This window comes from Anthonomus grandis, chromosome 22 (genome assembly GCF_022605725.1).
Source record: "Anthonomus grandis grandis chromosome 22, icAntGran1.3, whole genome shotgun sequence".
Lineage (NCBI taxonomy): Eukaryota > Metazoa > Arthropoda > Insecta > Coleoptera > Curculionidae > Anthonomus > Anthonomus grandis.
This window is the reverse complement of record NC_065567.1, coordinates 44,544,473-44,554,301: the sequence shown is the minus strand read 5'-3', so window position 1 is coordinate 44,554,301 and position 9,829 is coordinate 44,544,473. Positions and strand designations below refer to the sequence as shown.

The window sequence follows — 9,829 nt, the reverse complement described above, 5'->3', positions numbered from 1 at the left end:
GAAAAATAAAAGTGTATTTAGAAAACCAGTCTGCTACCAATAAAAGCCATTTATTGCCTTTTTTTGAGCGAGGAAAAGGACTAATAAAATCTAAAGAAATAATCTGTCCTGGCACGTTAACTTCTTTTTCTTTTCTCATTTTAGATATCTTTGAAATTTTTTGTGCACCGCACACCAATAATATGTCTCCTGAATTCTAAAAAAAAATTCTTAAAACCAAATGTCCACTAGTAGGCGGAAGATGACACGATTTAATAATTGAATTTCTATGTAACTACTATCTTCCTTTCTCTTTTAATAAATGTATGATTATGCTTGGAACAAAAATATTTCCACTAAGGATAATTGTCATTTACTAATTTTTTCCATAAATTTAAATACCAAAAATCAACATTTTCAAAGTCTATTGAGATAGAAGCAATTTGTTTACAAACGGCAAAAAGGGAAATATCTGAACTGTTACTATAAATATTCGGAATTCTGCTTAAAGCATCTGGAGCTACATGTGTCAAGCCGTTCTTGTGCTGGATGTCGAAAGTATGTTGCCTTAACCTTAATAACCATCGAGTTAATTTTCCAGTGGGATTCTTGAGATTATATAGCCATAGAAGACTATAGTGATAACTATGAAGCAAGGAGCACTCTTCATCCAGGAACAAAATTTTTTAATACAAAAGATAACAGCTAATCATTCACTCTCTATGATTGAATAATTCCTCTCGGCTTTTGACAAGGCACGACTGGCATAAGTTATCACCCTCTCCTCATCACAAAATTGAGACAGCATTCCACCAATACCAACATCTGAAACATCAGACTTTACATAAAACTTTGGCTGAGCCAAAATAGAAGCACTCACAAATTTTTCTTTGATAGCTAGGAAAGAGGATTCAGCCTTCTCATTCCACTGAATAGATTCCTTTCTTCTTTTACTTTTTAATGCAACTAATACTGACTAATGCAAAATAGTGTATTCTATAACAAGTGCAAAATAAGCAAAATTCTACACGAGTAGAGAGGTTTGTTGCGGAATGGCTCTACGAGTGTAGAATTGTCTATTTCGCACATGTTATAGACTATACTTTTTCTACGACTATCAAATAAAACAACAGGGCGTTCCAAATTTAAATGTAAACAATTCAAAGATAAAAGATCAGTAAAATTAGGGAAAAATAGCATAATTTAATTTTCATTTCCGGAGATATCCGAATAAATCAATCTTTTAAATTATTTTCATATCATGTCATGTAAAGTCGTAGAAAAAAGTAAAAATAAACTTTTTCATAGCCACTTTTTTCGCCCTTCATGATGGTAATTTAAAATTGATGATACGACGTTTTGCTTTTTAGAGTTCATCATCAACTTTTTTTCTTAGGGTCACTATAGTCAATTACATCAGATCAAAATACTTTTATTTTTACCTTTTCAAAGAAAGTACCACTATTGTATATTATTATTAAAAAGGGTTTGTAAAAGCAAATAGAAACTTAAAATCCCAAAAAAAAATTAAAAATATAAATTAAATTTATATTACTCGATAAAAAAAACTATTTTTTTTATATCAAATGTTTATTTCTCATTCTTGAACAAACCAAAACTATCAAAAAACAACAAAGATTACAAATAATGTTTGCTTTTATTTTTCATGGTTTTTGTTATATATATTTATTGTAATTCCAGTACAATTTGGAATTGTAATATTTTTCGGGGAATCCGATATGTTTTTAGTCATTAATGAGGCAAATATGTTTTGCTGTTGGGAGTTAGCACTTGCACAAGGAAGCTCTACTTGTAACTCCTGCAGTTTTTTTTTTTGCTAAAATTTGGGTGCTGGTTCCTCATTTTCATTAATTTGGAGCATTATTTGACTTAAAACATTTAGGCGGTTGTGTAATGAGTTATCTATATATCCTTCAGCAACTTCTGTACCATCTTCCACCTTCCGTGTCTTTTTAATGTTTCTATATTCGCCCCAGAAACCACAAGCATTGTTGCAGATGTTCTTTGAAAACAATGACTCGTGTATAATCCAGGGTTGGGTAAATTCAAAAATTGTGCCACCTGTTTAGGCATATTTCCTAGTTTGTTTATTCCAATCACTTGCTTGGTGCAGCGTCCATTTTAAAAGTTAATGAAGATACTATTTGTTGCAATATCTGGTGGCCGTAGAGATAAATATTTTTTAAATAAGGTATAAAACTTTCCAGTGATAGTAAATTGTCTAGGCACTTTAGTTTTTGTATTAGAAACATTTATTATTATAACGGACCCCAAGTTCTCAATATCCTAAACTTTCATTAAGTAGAGCTCCTGTTTTCGACAAGCTCCCATAATTCCTAATATCACATCAACCTAAAAAATTAGTACATTATATACATGTTTATGGTATTTTAAAGATCTAGGATATGTGGGTCAAAATATGTCTAAATACATGTATGTACCTTTGTAGCAATATAAATATGATCTAGAGCATTATTTATAAAATGGTTGACTTCTTCTCCAGTTAATATACTTGATTTTTTCCTCGATAACCATCAGATTGTTTTTTAAAAAATGCTTGTAGCCTGGCATATTTTGATATATCTGTATTGTGTTTAATGTTAATTGTTGTTCTAATCATTTAATACACTTTCTATAGTGTTGAAGCTTTGTTAGACTTAGCTAACTGACTAAAATAGGCGAGAATCACATTTTCGGAGAACGAATTAGCTCTCTTTAATTTTTGCCATTGCATGAAAGTGTCATATTATTTAAGGTATAAATCCTTTGATTTTTCAGGCAATAAATTGCCAGCAGTCGCCTTCGCTAATTCTACGGGGGAGTAGCAGTGAAATCAAAATCGCTACTGTTTTCAGTATCAGTCACTAAAAAGAAATAAAACTATAGGAATAACTAATGAAATATTTAAATTTATAAATTTACACTTACTTCATTTTAATGTATTGGCCAATATTTATAGAAGTATTTTTCTTAGCTTCGGAATGTTTGGATATCAAAATGCATAAAAATGTTGTTGCTGTTGTTCTGTTCAATTGATGGTTCTGCTACGAGGCAATTTGCCAGCACAATTTGGAGATTTGGGAAAACCGTCGGGTATGTACCCTGTTCCCGAATCGACTTTCACTATATTAAATTATCAATCACAATCGAAACTTTTCAATGCACGATGTCATCTCCCCCACGATGCATCCGGCATGGTTACCGGCGTGAATGGGATCGGTTACCACCGGCAAGGGGGTGGGAAGGTTCTGGGAAAGGGATTTAAAGGATAGGAAAGACGAACAATTTGTTCGTCTTTCTGAACACGTGTTGATGGGATGAAGGATAACGCGGAAGTGGGATAGAAACTTTCACAAAGTTTAATTCTGAAATGCACGTTGTACTAACGGCAAGGGGTAGGGAAGGGTCAAGGAAAGGAATCCGTGGGATGGGAAAGGACAAGAACGACCACGTGTCGACTGGGTGAAGGATGACGCGGAAGTGATGCATAAAAATATTACACAAATACAAAGTTGACGATAGGTTAGGATGTCAACGTTTCTAGGTTGGGCTTAGATGCACACGGAATTACGGTTCCGTTGTAGCTTTAATTGGTTGAATGTATTCATCTTACTATAAAGTGCCGTGATCGCGGACTCGTGTAGATTTGTGCTTAGTCAATTCGAAGTATGACATGGCTTAAAATGACATAACGGTGTTGAAGTGACAACGGGAAAAATTAATAAGGGTTATGTTTTTAAGTCTGTGGCTGTTGCGGTCAGCAAATAAGGCACACTTGTTTAGGAACTTAATGTATTACCCTCAAATAACCTAATTGCACTTAAAAACTATCTTAAATTATCAAAAAGAACACGACTACTACTGTTCGACATGTGTCGTCGGTCCGGAATGTGCGGGGGAACCCCCTGTCTACCGTCACTTGACATCCGTCTACCCCTGACAAGACAGATAACAGATGGTTGTTGTCGGACTTCTGCAGCCAATGAGATTTGGGGCGAATTAACCTGTTATGTATATTCGCCACAAGTCTAGTCATCTTGGCTGGGATTCTAAAATCACGACTCGATCTCGATACGATCACGACTTCGAATTCGATCGCGACTCAGTCGTGACGACAAGGGTGAATCTAAATTTCAATCGTCGGCTAAACTCGTTTTATTCGATTTGATGTAGGTTTCTTGGTATATATTTGTTATTTTCCCTAATATTTGACAGATGGAAACGTCAATTGTCTTTTCTCTTGATAAACAGTAAACACTAAGAATTTTCATTTATTTTGTTAATTTTTTTCGCCTTCTTGTTTTTTTATTTAAATATATGCCTATATTATTTCTTTAAAATAAAAAAATGTCATTTAAAACTCCCACTATCCATCGGAAAATAATAATTCAATTTATGAAAAATCACAAAAACTTGTTGTGTTCATCCACTTTTGGTTTTAATATGACAACATGGGTGCAATCAATAGGACCTATAACACCAGGGAAATTGGATCTCTCTATAAATGTTAATTTATTAATTTCTCTCATCTCTTATATTTGAAAAATTAATCGGTCAGCAAGGTGATGTTAATAATTTCAGTAATGTTATGGATTCAACGACTTGCAGTAGTTTCGCTAATTCCAAATTTAAAATCTTGTCCAATGCTTCTTTGGTAATAATCTGTGGCATAAAATCTTGACACTAAAACCACTGTACTTCCTCTGCCTCTATTATTAACAGAAGGTTGTGGAAAATAGGGTCGAATTAAATCTATTAGTTGTTGTGTTTAAGAAAGCTTCTTGATATACTAATGAAAACCTGGACTTTTGGTAAGCAATAAATAAACAAATACATTTAAAAAAGGATGCTGTCACATTATGCACGTATTAAAAAAGGAAGAAGCTATATCGTCTGGTGTATACGATATACCCAAGCGTATCGTCGACAAATCGTTAAAAAATAGGCAATCCGCAAGACACTCACGACTGAAAATTTTATTTAGAATCAGTCATATCGAGTAATCGTGTCGAATCGTGATTTTAGAATCCCAGCCAAGGACTGGGATTCTAAAATCACGATACTTATACGATACTTATACCTACTACCAGCATCTTACTACGTGAAATGACACACTATCAAACGCCTTGGAAAAGTCGGCGTAAATGACGTGCACCTCACGACCATTATCCAAGACGCCCGATAGATGTCAACAAAGGTAATCAAATTCAGTTTGGTATATTTTTTACAAAGGAAACCAAGCTTTTCATCAGTTAGTGCTATACCAAGTATGGATCTTAAATATAAAATGACAATCTTAATAATTTCCAAGATTCTGGAAAAACATCCGAGGAGAGTGACTTGCTAAATAATATTGTGAAGTAGACGAGAAAGAACAAAACTAAATGCTTTAATGATAGAAGGTAAAACACCGTCTGAACCAGAACCCTTGTTTATATCCATATTTGTGATTTCTTCATAATTTGTGGATATCGGAATAGAGAACTCAGAAATGCAAATATTGTTGAATAAAAACTTATTTTGGGGTATAAAATTTTTATTTGACTAAACTGTCTAAAAACATTTAGCAAAGAGGTCAGGCTGATCGGGACCCAATTGGCATTGATTATTATTAAAAAATAGTGAAGGAAGCAAGTCATTTCCTTTTTCGTTACTGTTGACAAATTTCCAGAATATTTTTATATTATTATGTTCAGTTAAAAAGTTTGGTGAACTTTCAATAAACTCCTGATAGCATAGTCTAGTAAAGTTTTTGTATTGTGAGAGAAGAATATTAATTAAAGCTTAATCACTTCTCAAACTAGTAGGTTCAAATTTTTTGTGAGCCTGCTTTTTTTTATTGTTAGCTGTCCTAACTCTGCTTATGACCAACCTGGAAATTTGCGTTTGGATGCTTTTTTTCTTTTTGTGAAATAGTACCATGCATAAAAATGGAGTAACAATATCTCATCCCAATTTATCTGACCCAAGCAGTCATTCAACAGAGATAAATCAGCTGACTTAAAAGCGTAATATATCATATCATACTGAGGATTCTGGTAATTAGCGTGATTGACCGAGTTCTGGATCTGGATAGTCAAATGTAGATGGTACCCATTTGCAGGAACCAATGCTGATTATCATTGCTTTGTGTCACCATAGTACCCAATTCTATTGACAAAATCAAATATAGTATTTTGCCTGAATCGTTTGCAATAATAAAACATTTGAACTCCACTGATTTCCATAAATATTTATATGGTCAACGATTAATTGTTACGACTATGCTTCTTTGAAATGACTGTTTCAGTTTAAAAACTCTAAAGAAGAAATGAGCAGGCTACAATACCTACAGAGTATCACGTTACAATAGAACATAGGAAAGGCGAATATCACAGAAATGCTGATGCTTTCTCCAGAAGACCTTGTGTAGAACAATGTCAACAATGCCTTAGCCCATTAGCTCCCAGCGTCATCATTTGATGACGCCAGAAATTGGTGGGGATGAGAGCGCCCGAGTAGGTTGGCGATTGCCGACGGCTGTCTAACGCATTAGAGCCTACGCAATATTCTGCAGGTGGTATTTACTAGTGTTTGTGTTTACTTGTCCGGCGAAAATCACGTTGTTTCTTAAAGATTTTGACTAGAAAGACCTACTATAGGCCCATAGGTTATATTTCCTTTACTAGTACGGGTAAGATACTTTTTTTAGTGTGTTTTACAACCAAAGAGATGTAGAAATATTGTAAAAATATTATGATATTTCTAGTTGAATTTTTTTAGCCGAAAACCTAACCTAAATCTCTGTGTCCTCAAATGAGGACACTGGGTTATTACATATTTTTTTAAATTATTATTAGACTGGCAAAAAATAAATAGACATAGTTTTAAGAACTTAGACGATGCGGTGGAATATCTGTATTCTAACCAAATAGATGCTGATATTGCGCTATTACCTCCCGAGGTGGATGAATTCACGGTCGTAGACGATATCGACGATGGTGACTTAGGGGCGGTTGATGTCCAGGACGTCCCAGGGGTTGTGGAGAAACAGCTAGAAGAACAAAATGATTGGGAATCGGAAGATGATCTACCGCAGTCAAATTTCATAAAAGGAAAAAGGTTGCATGCAGCACTAAATCCTGGACACCAAAATGGACTAAGGAAGAACCGACTAAGGAAAGAAATATCAGTACGGGGCAAAAAATGGTATTGGTGCCTTTTTACTCGAGTGATAGACATGTCGATCGTAAATAGCTCAATTCTGTATAATATGATCCATACCGAAAAAGAAAAAAAATCCATAAAACACTTCAGGATGGATGTGGCTTATTCATACCTAAAGTACTGGTCATGGAAGAAGAGTAGCCTTTGGTCATCCCTTGAGTTTGTCAAATACGTCTCGGAGTAATGTTACAGAAAACGTAAAATATGATGGCAAGAATCACTTGGTAGCCAAGAGAGAAAAGCAAAGGAGATATCAATTTAACACATGCCAAAGTAAACCCCGCGCATTTTGTTCGAAATGTAATGTCACTCTTTGTGTACCTTAGTGTTTTAACAATTTTCATAAAAAAAAATAGTTTTTTAATTCATGTTTCATAAACACCTCTAATTTTTTTATCAGTACATTAGTTTTATCTTCTAATATATGAAGTTTTTGTATTTACTTATTTGTTTTTTTTTTATATTTTAATATGGGATTACATATATTATATAAGCCCAGCGTCCTCATATGAGGACGGTCTATTTTTTGACCCAATGATCAAAAAAATGACCCAAAAATGAAAATTAAATTTTTTAAATTTTTTTGAGCCAAAACAAACATGTTAACCAAAACTCAATTAGAAATTCAAAAAAACAAGTTGGGCCTTAATGGGTTAAAAAGGAATTTAAACAAGAAATTTGCTTATCGTATTGAAATTAACAGTCCTGAAGATTGGGTAGTAAGTAGCGTAGATAGTGTAATCCAGGATCAGTGTTATGACCCAGTATTTGGCATTATTATATATTATTATATATTTGGCATAAATTATCTGAGAGAGCGTCGATGGGAAAGAGAATTCTAGATATCTAACAGTCCTTCATCAAAATCGGAATTCAGAAGTTCTTGAAGCTAGTCATGGCGGTATCGGCGAAGGCCGTTGTGGAGTTAGGAATACTTTAAAAAAAGTGACAGAAAGATTTTGCTGGCTCAATAGTCATTAAAATGTTAAATGCTGGTGCAGACAGTGCAAATACTGTACTTGAGCCAACTGCACGAGAACTTGGATCATTGGGAAAATGTTGGTGCAAGATACTGCATTACTTTCATTAAATTGATCCTTTCCTGCTAACAGCTCCGGAAATCGATATGCTGTTGTTGCATCACCTTACACTTGCAGTCTGATGAAATGAGACTTACTGTGTACAACGATTCATTCAACTATTAATATATCTTTCTTTTATCCTCGAGTCTACTATCGGCCATTACTAGTGGGAGGCCCAACAAAACTTAAACCCTTGAAGACTATGTCGAGCATCTACAAGCGCGTTTGTAAATGGTTCAGAAACAGACACTGAAAAAAATTCATCTAGATAGTAACAGAATGAAATCACATCATGACGTAAAGGTGAATTCTACCGGTTCTTATCCTGGGGACAGACTCTAGTTATCCACGACGAAGGGCAAAACACCATCTCCAGAAGGATTAAAAAGGTCCATTTTATGTAGTCCTCAGACTCAATGATTTGAGAGGGGCGCAGTGTTATAAAAATATAAATATGCTAACTATTCTCCTAGTTTTTGTACTGTTTTTCTTTTGTCTTGTAGTTTAAGATGGTTAATTAACTTTATTAAGAGTTCTTCTTAAGGTTTGCTTAATATTTTCACCTATAAGGTATATTCTTTAGTAGTTCATCTTATTTGAGGGACCTTTATGTAGGAGAGTTATTTTATTGTAAATCCTGGTAGTTTGAATTTTCCAGACATCGTGTACTTGCTTTGCTTTCCAAATTATTCCACGGGCTTTTATAAGGAATCGGGTTTCAAGCAGATAGTTTCACTTTAAATAAAGCATCATTAAACTTAAACTGTGTATCACAAGTCCAAGACACACAAACGTCTACTATTTTTAGTACCCTGTGCCCTTTAGTCAATATTGGCCATCATCTTTCCCACCACAAGTATTATTGTATCATTAGCATATCTCTAGCTGCTGTATAATGAAATTATATTTATTAAGTGTCGAAAGGTCGGACAGGGAGGGCAAAAATTTCGTAATGAGGGGATTGGCATGATCTACGGTTGTCGCGAGGTACAGGGCCTTATTTTGGGGCGCCTTTTTGTATTGCAATTTTAGAAAAATGATACTTAAGATTCAGTGTTTCTTCTATTTAAAGCAAATGTAGGGCTTAAGGTTTAAACTAAAATAATCACGATTTCATAAACGTAGAATTTTAGTATCCTGTAGAACGAATATATAATAAAGTTGCCCAGTTAGCAAGTTACATAACGTAATATCTTGCGATATACTGCTTTTATTATTCTTGATATATTTCTGATATGCTGTAATGCACTACCTACATAGTGCATTAGAAAACTAGGTGCTATCGTAAAGACTTTGAGACATTAGTAGAACAGGGGCTGAAACATATCGAGCAACCTTTCCTCAGGGAGGTAACACATCTGTGTTACCTAATATCTATTAACTCTCGAGATCATGTAACTTTCTCAATAAACATTAAAATAAACAAAGTACATTTTTTTGTTAAATGGATATGTTTTTTTTTTAAATAAGAATTTCACGTGGTTTGCTTTTATGTGACTTTTTTCATTTTTATGAAACACACGCAAAACCTAAAAAAATAT

At 34.0% G+C, this 9,829-nt stretch overlaps 1 long non-coding RNA gene across 1 annotated transcript; it reads right to left on the bottom strand.

The window, feature by feature from the left end:
• Positions 1-1,562: 1,562 nt before the first annotated feature.
• Positions 1,563-3,468, bottom strand: LOC126748335 (uncharacterized). The gene is made up of 3 exons (XR_007664700.1): positions 2,929-3,468; positions 2,442-2,864; positions 1,563-2,352 (listed from the first exon to the last, which is right to left on the bottom strand). It is a non-coding gene; the product is annotated as an uncharacterized LOC126748335 (long non-coding RNA).
• Positions 3,469-9,829: the final 6,361 nt, after the last annotated feature.